The sequence below is a fragment of the Otolemur garnettii genome, unplaced genomic scaffold (genome assembly GCF_000181295.1).
Source record: "Otolemur garnettii isolate 467f Iridium unplaced genomic scaffold, OtoGar3 scaffold00002, whole genome shotgun sequence".
In the NCBI taxonomy this organism is placed as follows: Eukaryota; Metazoa; Chordata; class Mammalia; order Primates; family Galagidae; genus Otolemur; species Otolemur garnettii.
The window spans coordinates 12,263,921-12,279,585 of NW_003852397.1; positions in this window are offsets into that span (position 1 = coordinate 12,263,921).

The following is a 15,665-nucleotide window of genomic DNA, read 5'->3' on the forward strand; positions in this document are numbered from 1 at the left end:
TGCTGGCCCCATATGCCAAGGGTGGCGGGTTCAAACCCAGCCCTGGCCAAACTGCAACAAAAAAATAGCCAGGTATTGTGGTGAGTGCCTGTCGTACCAGCTACTCGGGAGGCTGAGGCAAGAGAATCGCCTAAGCCCAAGAGCTGGAGGTTGCCATGAGCTGTGATGCCATGGCCCTCTACCAAGGGCAACAAAGTGAGACTGTGTCTCTAAAAAAAAAGAAAAAAGAAATGCCATCATCAAAACTTACATAATTGATGTCAGTGGCTTGGAAGAAAACCTTAACTACAAGAGTTAGGGTTTTGAGCACTGTTGTAGGAAATATTGCATCATCAGAATGCTTGATAATAGAGAGGATAATATTGGTCATAAAAACATGGATATTGGTAACTTTGAGTCAAAAGCTGTCTCAGTAAATTTTCTGAATATGAGGAAGTTTACCAATGTATTTTGCATTTTTTTAATATATGTCCATATATTTTATTTGTGTCTAAATACATCTTAAAATAGCTCTTAAGCCAAGCTAAAGTAATAATTATGTTATAATAAGAGTGCATTGCATCATAGTTTAATTGGCAGTATTTTTCTTTCTGGATATTTAAATAATACATGTTTTATAATTGATGATGTCTTAAATAAACTAGCATAGTTTCCTACCTGAAAAAGTTATTGCACATTAAAAAGAGCACAAACATGTTATTATTATTATTATTATTATTAGAGACAGAGTCTCATTTTATTGCCCTCAGTAGAGTGCCGTGATATCACAGCTCACACCATTCTCCAGTGCTTGGGTTTAGGCGATTCTCTTGCCTCAGCCTCCTGAGTAGCTGGGACTATAGGCACCTGCCACAAGGCCCGGCTATTTTTTTGTTGCAGTTTGACTGGGGCAGGTTTGAACCCACCACCCTCGGTATATAGGGCTGGCACCCTACTCACTGAGCCACAGGTTCCGCCCAACATGTTTTATTTTTATCTATAAAATGATGTTACATTTTAAGTATAGATAAATATAAATAGATTTTCCCTCTTGGAAGTGGAGCAATTTTTTGTTGAGGTGGAATTCCCCTGGATAGCATGACATCTAGCATAACTGACCCCACCTGATGAAAGTAACTCCCATTTTTTTGTAACTATTAAAATACACAACTGCAAATTTCCAAGAGCTTCTGCTGAGAAGCTTGTATTTGCTGGGTGTGTTATTCCCACCATTCCCACCAGAGGGAGCAGCTAGTCTTTAAGAAACAGATGTGTCTAGTCTATGGGGGAAAGAACTAAAGAATTATCTTCACTCTAAGTAAAATACTTTATTTATATTGTAATTTAAATTGAATTATAATATTTTATTTCCATGAAGTAGTTTTCCCAGTCAGCTTAGATTTGTTATCATGGCTTCTAATCACACTGGGTCAAAGTACCTCTCATACAAGCCTTCCTGCAAGGTCCCCACCTAGTCATGAACCTGGTTTCAAGTTCCAGCTCTGCTACACATTACCTGTTCCACCTAGGCTAGTCTCTTCATCTCTTTGAGACAATTTCTTCATAGGTAAAATTGAGATTATAATACAAACTGTACAGGCCCATTATGAAATGAAATAAGATAGATATAAAGTCTATAGCACTATAAGCCTTCAATGAATAGACTATGTTAGTATAATTTGCATTATTTTATGCTAAACCTTACATACAGTAAAGTTAAACTACTGTGCAAGGCAGAACATGGCACTAAATTCTCAATTTCCTATACACGGTTAAATTTATAGGAGTTCAGAGAAGAGCATTATCTATCAGATAAAAGTTGACAGTGAAAACTTCATGGAAGAAACAAGCCTTAATTTGTATCCTACTATGGGTAAGAGCTGAATGGGATGTGGCATGAGGACATATCTGAGGACACTTGTCCCCTGCTCCAGATATTTCAACATGTTCTACACCTACATTGTCCAGCATGGTAGCCAGTAGTTACATGTGGCTATTTAGGTTTAAATTAATTAAAGCTAAATAAAACAAAAAAGTCAGTTCATCATTCACACTAGCCACTTTTCAAGTATTCAGTAGCAACATCTTGCTGTATTAGATCACATGCAATGTTTCATCACGGCAGAGAGTTCTGTTGGACAATGTTGTTCTAGACTTGTGGTATCTTTAGGACTCCGCGGTTCTCAACCTGCGGGTTGCGACCCACAGGAACTGTATTAAAGGGTCATGGCATTAGGAAGGTTGAGAACCACTGCTTTAGATGATGGAAGAAAATGAAGCTTCTGAAACTAAAATGCCTTACCACAGGGATAGCAAGTCTACACTTTACTATGAAGTTTTAAGGAAAAAAATGCTTTTTGAAAAAATTCATGCTTTCAGTTAGCATTTTTTTAGCAAAAATTATGTGTGTTAATAATTTGGAATACATAATCTAACTAAATGTATGTATTTGCTGATTTACATCATATCGAAAAGATAATCTAAATATTATATTCCTTCGCTATAGAACTTATGATTTAAATAGATTAAGTGTCTGAGCCATTACCCATCAGAGAGAGGAATGAAGGTAAATGGGTCAAATTCAGGCAGCATTAATTGAAAAATTGGTGTAATTACATTCATTATTTAAATAATTAATTGAAGGTGTGCTTCAGCCACACAAAAGAAAAACAGAAGTATATCCAAGTGGTGGCGGAGTGAAAGGGGAAAAAGGAGAGGGAGGGCAATTGGCAAGTTCTTACCTAATGTGCACAGGGTAAGGGTACACAGCAGGGGTCCTCAAACTTCTTAAACAGGGGGCCAGTTCACTGTCCCTCAGACTGTTGGGGGGCCAGACTGCGGGTCCCGGGACAAGTTGGCTGCTAAGCAGGACAGGCAGCGGAGGCAAAAACACCCAGCGGGCCATATAAATGTCCTCGGCAGGCTGCATGTGGCCCGTGGGCCGTACTTTGAGGATGCCTGGATACAGCATACCCCCTCTATGAAAGGCTCAACTACAACTTGCCCTTTACCTTGGAAGCAAAAACAATGTAACCTAAACATTTGTACCCTCATATTAATCTGAAATGAAAAAATAAAAAGGACTTTAGGTAGGAAAAATAAAAAAAAGGGGTGCTTGATCAGACAAAACTCTATTTTTAGTAAGGTAAAATAGGCACAATAATTTAAAAAACAAACAAACAAAAAACCATGACTGAGAGGCTGAGGTAGGTAGATTGAGCTCAGGAGTTGGAGACCAGCCTGAGCAAGATTGAGACCTGTCTCTACTAAAAATATAAAAAACTAGGCCTAGTCCTTTTCTTTTCTTTTCTCTCTCTCTTTTTTCTTTTCTTCTTTTCCTTTACTTTCTTTTCCTTTCCTTTCCTTCCCTTTATCCTTTTCTTTCTTTCCCTCCCTTCCCCCTCCCTCCCTTCCTTCTTTCCTTCTTTCCTTCCTTTCTCTTCTTGCGCAATCTCATTCTGTGGTGTCATAGCTCACAGCAGCCTCAAACTCTTGGGCTTATGATCCTGTCACCTCAGCCTCCCAAGTAGCTGGAACTATGAGCATCATGGGTATCTGTAGTCCTAGCTGCTCAGAAGGTTGAGGCAAGAGGATTGCTTAAGCCCAGGAGTTTTAGGTTGCTATGAGCTATGATGAGGCCAAGGCACTCTACCCAGGGCCACAGAGAGAGGCTCTGTCTCAAAAATAATAATAACAATGACATATGTTAAACAATTAATGAAAATATTATACAGTAGAACCTCCATGGTTAGCCACCTCCCTACATTGACCACCTCCTTAAGTTCACCTAATTTTCGTAGAACAGACATGCACCACATGTACTCAATGGAAGTTCCTTATGTTGACCACCTCCGTATGTTAACCAGTCTGTTCCAGTACCTTGGGTAATTAACTTACAAAGATTCCATTATAATTACACAGATTTTTAAAGTCTCTATGAATACATTGATTTCTTTGTTATAATACCAAAAAATGATAGTAAAGCCACTTAATAAATATGACTTTTTCTATTGGAAAGCATCTTAAAACCCTAAAGTTAAGAAATTTCATACAAGGGAAATATTCCTGTGCATTACTTAGGTAGTAGGAGGCTTAAATTAGTATTTAAAATCTTTTAAGCATTGTTCCTACGAATTTATCTTATCTACTATTCATTTAAAACTCCGGAGCTCATATGTAATCTTACAAAAACACCACTGATTTCTTTTTAAAATACAAGTACAGTCCCAGAGCAAAGAACCTTTTTAGAACAACCAGACTTTCATGATAAAAACCAGCCCTCTTGCTTTAAAGCAAGGCTTATTAAGATCATTCACTATTTTTCCATATACAAAATAATTCAATACAAAACATTCATATTATGGTATCTAACCTGGTACTTGGTTGTCATAACACTTCCCCTGTTAGCTAAGAAGTCTGCGTATGTCTTTAAGACTGTACACATATTACAACTCCCATTGGCTTGTAAGTAAGCCATTCTATACACATCTGGTTTAAAAATGTGAAAGGTTAATTTGGAATGTTACCATCATTCATTCATTCATTTCATCATTAATAGAAAGGTTTATATTTATTGAATATATACAACATAATATGTTATATGTTAAATGCTTTCCATGTATTATTTTATTTTGTTATTTCATCCCTCCATGATGTAGGTAGTATTCATATTATTGTAAAAATTAAGAATTCTCAGAAAGAGCTAGTGACTTGCCTAAAGTTATGTAATTTGTGAGTAACTGAGTGGGTATAAATCATGTATGCTTGACTTCAAAGTTCTTTCTACTATGTTCTTTTCTTTTCCTTTCTTTCTTTCTTTCTTTCTTTCTTTCTTTCTTTCTTTCTTTCTTTCTTTTTTTTTTTTTTAGGCAGAGTCTTACTCTGTGGTATCATAGCTCAAACTCTTGGGCTCAAGCCATCCTCTTGCCTCAGCATCCCGAGTAGCTGGGAAGACAGGCGCCTGCCTTGACACTTGGCTAATTTTTCTATTTTTAGTAGTCTCTTGCTCAGACTGCTCTTGAACTCCTGAGCTCAAGCAGTCCACCTACCTTGGCCTCCCAGCGTGCTAGGATTACAGGCATGAACCACCATGCCAGGCCTGTTCTTTTCTTGTTAATTTTTAAAACTCTTTGACAGTAACCAGGGAACTCAGGGTTGCTGCCACTTACAGTTAGTATCTTTGCTGCCTGTCTCCCAGAGGAATTTTATACAGTATTAGCTGCATTGATTGAATAATCTCACACTGAAGCCCAGCTTAAACTTTAATTATAATTCTAATATATTAATCTAAATAGGACATATGGTTTTTAGGAGATAAGTGCCCTCAGGGGAAGCATTTACTAAATGCAGGACAGGTTTAAGAAACAATATTTCTTGCTCCTGCTGGTATGTCTAACTTAACAGTATTTCCATATTCTCTGACTTGGGGCTCAAAGATTTCATTTCATGATGAATTAACTCAAAAGAGCTCTAGCAAGTAAATATTTCATTCATTTGTATGGTTCTAAACTGAGTAGGAATTCTTGAAAATCAAATTTGTTATCAGGAAACACATGAAGTCCGATTTGGAAATAACTCTTTCAAACACAACCTGAGAAGAGAGAGGCGATCTGTATCTTTCCCACATAGAATATTTTCTGGTCTCTCTTGGAGACATTTTCCTAATTCCAAAAGCTGAAAGGGACCATCTTAACTGCTTTCTCCTCTCTGAGAAAAATTTCCCAGCACAGTCACAGTGAAATTGCTGATTGAATACCCTAAAACTTGAAGTCTAATACAGAAAAGCAAACAGAACGCTCATTCTAAGTTGCTCCGTTTTCTAGCCACCTTTGGGCTTTACGATGCTATCTGTAGCACAGGAGATGGGAGGCACAGATTTGAGAGCTGACCACTCCGTTTGTCCCTTCCAAACTCTGTAAAGTCAACATTTACTTGTTGGTGATTGCTATGTGCAGGACACAGAATTGTGTGATGGGATATCAAAATCTGAAAGCCATGGACTGTATTCATTGGGGACTTATGACATTGTGGAAAAGATAGATACAGATGCAAATAGTTATAATACCAAATGCTAAAGGCAGAAAGACAGACCTGGACAAAGGGCTTTAGATGCACAGAATAGGAAGTTTGTATTCCTATAAATGATAAGAAAGCTGGGTAAGAATTCACAGAGGAGATAATTTTGAGTTCTAATAAGACAAATAGGATCATAACAGGAAGAAGAATTAAGAGAGAATTCCAGGATAATTAAAACATCCTGAGCAAAGGTTCATATGCAAATAGGATCCCAGTGTGTCTGTGTAAAATAGCTAAAAAATGGTGTGATGGGTTGGGAATTATGGCTAGGTAAAATTATGTCTAGTGCTTAAGGACATTTTGATATTATAGGTGTATAAAATATTAAATATTATTATTACATATGCATTTGTTAATACTGTGGATATTAGAATGTATGTGAAGTTTTTATATAGGGGATTGACATTGTGTGAAAAGATAACATTAATTGCCGTCTAGAAAATGATTTGAAGTTGATATGATTAAAGGCTGGGATAGCAATTGTAAAGGGTAAAAATTCGGGCAAGAGTTAATGTGGGCATTTTTAGGAATGTGGTAGAGAAATATCTCCAAGAAATACTGAAATACTAAATATGAAGGTAGGTGAGAAGGTGTTGAGGAAGATGGATTTGTTTTAGTTTAAACTAGAGAGATCAGTGGAAATGTGACTGAGTTAAGAAGAATACTGGCAGAAAATCAGGTTACAATGAGAAGGGAGACATCAGGAATTCAGTTACAGACATGAAAAAGTTTTATGTAACTCCATCGGAGATTTGGACAATCACTGGACAGGAGAAGAATGGAGTTTACAGATGGCATTGGAGGTCATTAGTGTTTGAAACCATCACAGTGGCTGAGGACAGCAGAAAGACAGGTAGAGGGAGAGGAAACATAAGCTGAGAATACAGAGATAGGTGAGGTGGGACAAGCAAAGAAAACTGAGAAATGGCCATGCAAGGTAGGAAAAGAACCAGAAAAAGAGTATTGTGTCAGCAGAAAAAGGGAGCAATGAACTTCGGGAAATTATGGTTCAAGGGATACAGCCATGTTGAGTGAGATGAAGACTGGGAAGAAAAGTTCCTGAATTGGGTGGCAGCTTTGTAGGCCTGTCTTTAGTGAGACCAGTTTCATAAGAGCAGTGGACAGAAGATGGCAGGGTTGAGGAATGAATGATAAATGAAGAAAGTATAGATAGCATGTGGGGACAGTTCTTTCACAACTGATAACACAGAAGGGAGAAAGACTAGGCAACAGATTTGGGGAGATATGGGTTTGAGGAAAGAAAGTTTGCAGGGAAACAAGCTAAATATCAGTGAGTATATGAAAGAGTGGATAAATTATGGCTTGTTCACACAACTGAATATTACGTAACCTTTAATAAGAGTAAAATGGATCCAAAACAGTGATCTTCAAAAGTATTCATGTTAACTAGAAGGAAATAAAAGAACACTACACCAATATGTTTATTCTAGTTATATTTTAATAAATATTAATTGACCCCTATGTCTATGATATCTGTATAGACCTGGGAAATATTTGGAAAGGATATGTACCCAGTTCCCAACACTGGTGATCTCTGGGTAAATGGAGATGGAGAGAGGGAAGAGGGCTTTAAAGAGAGGTGGTGACATTAGGTGACTTTACACTTCGGATTTCAAATATTTTTCAGAAAAACATTAAAGAAAACCCTCTCAAAGATTAAATAATTTAAATGTATATAATTAATTACAGAATTCAAAAGAGGAAAACATTAACATGTTTGCTTTGATAACTTTCTGAGTTAAACGCCAAAACAGAAACATTTGTTCAAAATGTGATAATTGAGTTCAAGGTGAATTAAGGATTGTTTTTTCTTTCATCTGGGAAGCCAATATTAGTATGAAGGGTAATTTAAAATAGCTGAAATTCAATCAAAAACTTAATTTGTTAGGTTATACCTCTGTATTACGGAGCATTAATTGCTTTAAAAACGATTTAGAAGTGACCTGCATGTTCTATTTGGTAGTATTTATCCTTAGCTATATATATATTTAAAATACATGCAAGTTAATAGTTATCCAATTTTTAATAAATATATCTCCTTTTTTTTTTTTGCAAAAAGCTATTTTATATGGAAAGCTCATAAGCAAGGTGCTGGAATTAGCAAAAAGCACAGTTTCCAAGTTAAAAGTAGTTTATTAATTAGAATTGCATTGGCGATAACAGATTCATTTTAAAATAGAAATGTTCCAATATTTAGTTTAAGTAACTTAAGTTTTTAAGTAACCAATCTTTTTAGCTTGAATTTTGGGGTCTAGGCAAATTAATAGAAGGATCAAGGAATATGGGAAAGCCCTCAACAGGGGTAATGAAAAGCTCGAGGGAACAGAAACTTCTGGAATGGAGAGTAGATGGGAAGAGTATTTGTAAAAGGAGGTGAGCAGACCTCAGGAAAACTCTTCAAGCTGGCACCTGAGTCATGATGTCACTGGTAAGTTAGCACGTCAGAATCTCAATCCAGAGTCTCACAGTCTAGCCTCTGGCCAGACTGAGGCCAAATAGGAGAACAAAAGGAACAAGACAAGGCATGTTCATAGCAAGTCCCTTTCCCAATCTCTTCTCACCCATTTTATCATCTTTTACCAACAGAGAGCAAAATAATATGTGCAGAACATACCTTCTCAGAACTCCAAGGTACTTAAAATGAATAGAACATTTACTGGCTTCTTATTGAGCATTTCCTATAGTAAGTGTTGAGGATTTCAGGAGAAAAAACACTTTCTGACCTTGAGAGATTATCCTCAGAGGGGTGGAGAATGAATTCACACCACAGTGTGAAAAGGGGAATGTCAGGTATATTCTACCAAGTACAATCGGTATACAGAGCACCAGAAAAAAGACCTACTGAGTACTAGAACTGGAGGCTGAAGGAAGCTTTAGAGAAGAAGGGACACTTCTTGGACTTGAAGGCAGAAGAAAGGTGGGGAGAGGATAGGAGATAGGTTCAGTGAACAGCCTAGGCAAAGGTGTAGGGAGGAGGAGGATGGATGGGGAAAGAAAGCTGGAATGTGGTTTGGATCATATTTGAAGGACTTTGAGACTCACTGTGGAGTATCATGTTTTCCCATCAATGTCCTAGTGTACCCTGACAACATCCATTTATATTTTCCTATTTAAAATTTGTTGACTGCCTCCCAGACATTCTTTAATTTGAAAGATAATCTCTCAAGGTCAGAAAGTGTAAGATGAGATCTGATCTAACAACTAAATTAGCCCATATGTAGAATGAGAAGGTATGTACTACAATATAAAAAGTAAAATGGAGGGCAGTGACTGTGGCTCAAAAGAGTAGGGCGCTGGCCCCGTATGCCAGAGGTGGTGGGTTCAAACCCAGCCCCAGCCAAAAACTGCAATAGAAATCAATAATTTACCTCCTGAAAATGGATATATTTTTGGACACTGTTAGTTTCAGTTATTTTTCAATGCATGACTAAACCCTGGAAGAGTTTGAATTTATAGTTATAAATAGGTTTACTTAAGAGGAAAAAAGAAAATTGCAAGATGTCATTTTATTTCTATTCTGAAAGTAGCTAGAATGTTATCATAGAAGCCTCTTTGAAAGTAGAACTCCATAAACGAGGACACCACTGGGGAAATTTTTCCATAATCTCATCAGTTTTGCTTTTTCTTAGCAAACAATCACTTCATGATTGTCATAAACCAATAATGAACAAACTATATTGGAGTAATGTTTACAATATGAAAGAAAGTCCTTTTCAGTCAACCTCATCAATCTTGGAAACATATTCTTTCAGTAACTAAATATTTATGAAATCTGTAGAATGTGCTTGGCATCATTCCAGATACTCGGGAAATGCAGTCATCTATCCTTCAGCATCCAAGGAGGATTGGTTTCAGGAACTCCATGGAAACTAAAATTCATGGATGTTCAAGTCCCTGATATAACTTGGTGTAGTATTTGCACATAACCTACACATATCCTCTCCTTTCTTTATATCATCTCTAAATTATGTATAATATTTAATATGGTATAAGTACTATGTAAATAGTTGTTATACTGTATTGTTTTTTTATTTGTATTTTGTTTTATATTTATATTATTGTTATTTTTTTCCAATGTTTTTTGTGAGACAGAGTCTCACTCTGTTATGCTGGGTAGAGTGCTGTAGCATCATAGCTCACAGTAACCTCAAACTTTTGGGCTCAAGAGATCCTTCTGCCTCAGCCTCACAAGTAGCTGGGACTACAGGCACTCACTAGTAGTCCCTGATAGTTTTTCTATTTTTGGTAGAGTCAGGGTCTCACTCTTGCTCAGGCTGGTCTTGAACTACTAAGCTCAAGTTATCCACTCACTTTGGCCTCCCACAGTGCTAGGATTACAGACATGAGCCACCACACCTGGCCTTTTTCCAAATATTATTGATCCACAGTTGAATCTGTATCCTTGGATACAGAGAGCCAACTAGTTTTGAACAAGACATGCCAAATCCCTGGCTATTAGGAGTTTACATTTTGGTGTGGGGAGAGAAGTAATAAATATGAAAATATAAAAATATAATTTGAAGGACTACAATATGCTCTAAAGAAAGTTAGTTAAAGGCATGACTAGGGCTAAGGTGGCAGGTGAGACTTTTGTGTGGAGGTGATATTTGGGGTATACCTGAGTGGTGGAAAGATGTCATATGCAAAGATCCACAGGGAAGAGCATCATAAACAGGAGGAACAAGAGAGCAGAAACCCCAAGACAGGACTAATTGTCAAAAAAGATTAATGTGGCTAAGTAGGGAACATTTTATTTGGAGAGTGGGATTCAGAGAGATGGAAGTAGGCAAATCATGTAAGGCCATAAGGAAGCTAGATGCTATTCTGGTTACGATGAGAATCTGTTTAAATATTTGGATTCATGCTTTGGAAAAAATACCTGCTTTGGGCTGTTCTGTGGGAATTGGGTAAGTTGGAAGAGTGAGGCAAGGAAGTTGGTGCAGTGGTCCAGGGGAGAGTGACTTAGACTAGGGTTGTAGCCATAAAAATTACAAGAAGTGGTAAGACTCAAAATATAATTTGGATAGACATTTTATAGCAGAACTGTTGGTGCTCTGGTATTCACTGCTTCAGTGTGTGCTGAGGACTTTCTACCGGCAGGCCAGAATGCCAGGGAGTTTGTCCTCTCAGGAACAGACCTTAGGCAAAATCAGATGGGAGTTGGAGGATAAACTTGCAGCTTCTTCTCCTTTTGGATGCATGTTCTATCCCATCTCTCAAAGGTCTGGATGCCCCTTCAGTAACCTGCTCATCCTCACACCTAGCACTGGTTTCCTCACTTCCTTTCCTTTCCCTACTCCAGTGATTCTCAACCTTCCTAATGCCACGGCCCTTTGATACAGTTCCTGTGGGTCACGACAAACAGGTTGAGAATCACTGCCCTACTCCTACAACAGTACCTCCTGGGATCACCTCCTAAAGGAGTGACTTACATTCCAATTCCGAATTCATGGACAGCTTCTGGGGGAGCACCATTTGTGATATGAATGTTAGTACACTCTAAGTAATTAATTAATGACAACTAAAATGGAGGCCTTTATTAGGTAATATTTTAGGATTATTTGATTTGTTTATATATACTTCAACACAGCAAAACTGTATTTCCATCTCAAGTGCGTTCTTTTATCTACTTCCAAGGTTCTCCTTATGAATCTTCTTAGAATAAATTATCTCAACCATTTTCAGCAAATTCACTTTTTGTCTGTTCAGGGAAAAGTGAATTTGTAGGAAAAGGTACCGTTTTTCTAGCATCTCTTGGCCTCATAAACCACTGTCCACCACCACAATGAAGATTCTGGAATTTAGTTGGGGTATGTGATCACTAGACCCTTAATAAACTCTTACTAAATTATTGTAACAAGGATTCAGTTTAAAGGTGCAGACAGAATGATTAATAATCCTGGTTTGCCTGGGACTAGGATATTTCTGGCCTGGGGAATTCAGTGTTACAACTGGTCAGTTCCAAGCAAACCAAGATTGTTGGTCACTGTATCAGCGTTTAGACCCTGGGGTAAGAAATATTTAAGTTCTAATTCCTGATTTGTCATTTATTGGCTTAAAAGTCATGGTCCAATTGTTTATCCTTTCTATTTCTTCATTTATTATCTTTAGAGTCTTTAGTGCTAGTGCTAAATTCATAAATCTGTTGTTAAGATTAAATGAGGTTCTCATCCATATGTGATAGGCAGAATAATGGACCCCCCAAAGATGTCCAGATGGCTGGACTGTGGGCCCTGGGACGAGCTGGCTGCTAAGCAGGACAGACAGCAGCGGCAAAAACACCTGGCAAGCGGGATAAATGTCCTCAGTGGGCTGCATGTAGCCTGTGGGCTGTAGTTTGAGGATGCCTGCGAGGCTCCAGAAAGAAAGCCAGCCCTGCTAATACCTTGCATTTAACCCAGTGAAACCCATTTGTCTAGAACTGTGAGAGTATAAATTTGTGTTGTTTTAAGTTGTTAAACTGGTGACAGTTTATTAGTGCAGCTATACAAAATAAAAGCACTAAACATACCACCTAACTATAGTGTTCATGCAGTGCTGTTGTCTAACTCATTTCCAGTTAAGACTCACAGGAAGCCTTTGACTTCTCTGCATTTTGCCAGGAGGGCCAGGGAAAGAGGACTCATCCTCTCCTTCTCCATCCATCCACTAATACCCTTCTTAATCATTAACTCCTGAATAAAAATTGTTTTGAATACCAAAGGTAAGATATAGTATCTTTTTCTTTTGAAGCCTTGTGCATTATTTGTATAGACATTGTGATGCTTATTTTGTTTTACCTCATTTCACGTTATTTGCAATTAACTTACCCTCTTAGTTTGGAAACAAGTTGAACATGAGAACAACTTTTACTAACATGTATATCCCATGATGGTATCAATTTTCATGAAGCAGATAATATGTATTAAGTATTATTAAGTAATAAATATAGGAAAAGAGGAGTTGAAGGCAAAGTTTTCTAATGTTACTTAACCAAGTCCACTCATGTCATGCCAATAGCAAATCTTTCTTGCAAAGAAGACAAAGAGAAATTAGTCCAATTCAGTTAGTGTGGGTTTGTGCTTACTTAAAACTCAGGGGGGAGGGGGAGAAAAGAGGACTGAAAACCGAAGAACAATTAGAAGTTTCTCCCTCTACTGGTTTTAAGAATAATTATGAGTTTAGAAAGCTATGAGGGAAGAAAGTGCCCCAAGGGCATGGTAAATTAGAAATGTAGGTAAACTCATCCTGAAAGGCTGCTTGAATTTTATATATACTCCTTGACTTTGAGTTTTGCTTTTCATAAAATGTCATAAAATTGGAGTTTATAGGTGTTATTACTATTATGACTAGAATGTATTTGGCTATCCTGGACCAAGATATTTAAGAGCATAAGCTCAGGTAGGTCAGTTTTGTAGAGTTTACCCTTCAGAACTCCCTCTTTTTTGAATTCCTGACTGTCATGGTGGAATGTAGAAGAAAAAAAGCAAAATAAATGTGTGCCCCATCTGTGGGTCATGAAAAAGGTGAGCAGAGGGAAACAGAGTTCTGAGTATGGTTGCATCTGTATATTAACTCAATTTCCGGATGTATTTTTGATGTATAACTTGTCGGACCATCAAGATGGTTTTTAGGAAGAATAAACAAACAAAAAAAATCCTCCACTAATTTAATCTTATGGGGCTGTTATTTTTTTTATTATTATTTGGAAGATTTTCCCCAATGTTACTAAACCTTTTGTCTAATGCTGCAATGACAGCAGTATGTGTTTAGCAGTAGCTAAAGCTACTTTAGCATGTGGTTTGGTTGCTTCCTTTTTCTAAATGAGTCAGAAGACTATATCAACAGGGAGGATAATTATACACATATACCCCTGTATGCACGCGCACACACACAAACACACAGAGAGACTGATTAAGTGTGGGTGTAGGTAGAGATAAAGAGATAGAGATAGATAGATGGAGAACTTTCCCTTGCATTCAACTCGTACCAACGAGGATCTCTAAAACCTTGTCAAAACTATTCATATTTTTTTTTTGTCCCCTAAGAGGTCCAAGATAACATTTCAGTGCACATCTTTAGCAGTTACTAATGTTTAAATGGATATTTCCACTGTGTATTGAAGTTGAGAAAGTAAAATCAATATGGTCTAAAAGAATGTTACTTAACATATTTTACTGTTTTCTAAAATTGCTGGTGTTTTGGCAATGATTGGCTCTGGGCAAGGATAACATGAAGTATTAGATGGAAATATAGTTGTGGAATTTTAATAAAAGGTTGGTCTGATAATAATTTGCTTTTATTCAAACCATTTTTTAAATTTGGCAGTTATTCATAAATCTCAGTCCAGAAAAAAAAAGAGGTATGTTTTTCTTAGGAAAATGTGTACAGCAATAGGGACTAAGGAGAAGACAGACCTGCAAACCTTCCAGGGAGAGATTTTAGGTAGCCTTAAACTACTAAATTCAAACTTTCAGAAGTTGCTGTAGTACTTTGTGTTCCAAAGTCACAATTAGAGGAACAATAAGAACTAATGGAGTCATGTTTGAAAAGTAAGTTTCAAGCAAGTACCCACATTTGGGGGGGTTGCTACTATTTTTGGAATATTCGACAATCCTTTACAAGTACAGCACTTATTTCCTTCCATATTTGAATATTATTTTCATACAGATGCAAAAATGAAAGAAAAAAAGCCCAGCTTCAAATTTATGTTACTTCAGCTTCTGAATATATATGTGTGTGTATATATGTGTGTGTGTGTGTGTGTAATTGTATCACCCTTGATGATAAAATTCCACAAAACCAAACAGCTGGGAATATTTAGAATTCAGAGGGACTATGAATAATATTTGGCAATTGCTTGATGTGTTTCAGGACATATATTTATATTATCTTTCCCCTCCAACTGAAGATCTACTTTGCATAATTATTTTCCTGGCTATTTTGCGTTAGGCCGTGAAGTCTAAAGGAGGGATTTTTGGCCTCCTAACTTACCAATGCTGGTGTCAAAGAACTATTGTCCTTCACCCCTTCCTCCCACCCTTTGAATCTAAGTCCAAAATAAATGAATGGTAACAAATTTTCTTCACTGCTCTTTAGTGTAGAGTTTCAGTTCAGGGAAAGTTCTGTTCAAGAATGAATTCCAGCAGTGTTCCTGATGCCAGCAGGCAGCATAAAAGTCTTGGAATATGGAAGCAAGCCAGAAAAAGTTCTGTTCTATCTGAGTGAAGTCATTTATATATGATAACACATGATTATGATTCTTAATGTAAACTTCCTGGCCATCTTTTCTTAAGAGCTTAAATCAGCATTTATCAACAACAAACGCAGAGGTGAAATCAGTGCAACTGTGATTTTTATTCAGATAAGATACTATTTGTATACAAAACATGGAGGGAGGTCCTAAGAAATCGAGTGTTTTTTGTTTGTCGAATGGTGGTTAGACTTCTGAGGTAGCCAGGATATGCAGGGGGTGGGGAGAGAGAGAGATAGATCCAGAGAGAAATGAGAGATGGGGGAGGGGGAGGGGTAAAAAGAGAGGGAGAGGGAAATAGAGAGGAGAGACTCCTCCCTCAGGGCTCCTCCTTCAGAGGTAAGGCAGCTCGGAGGAC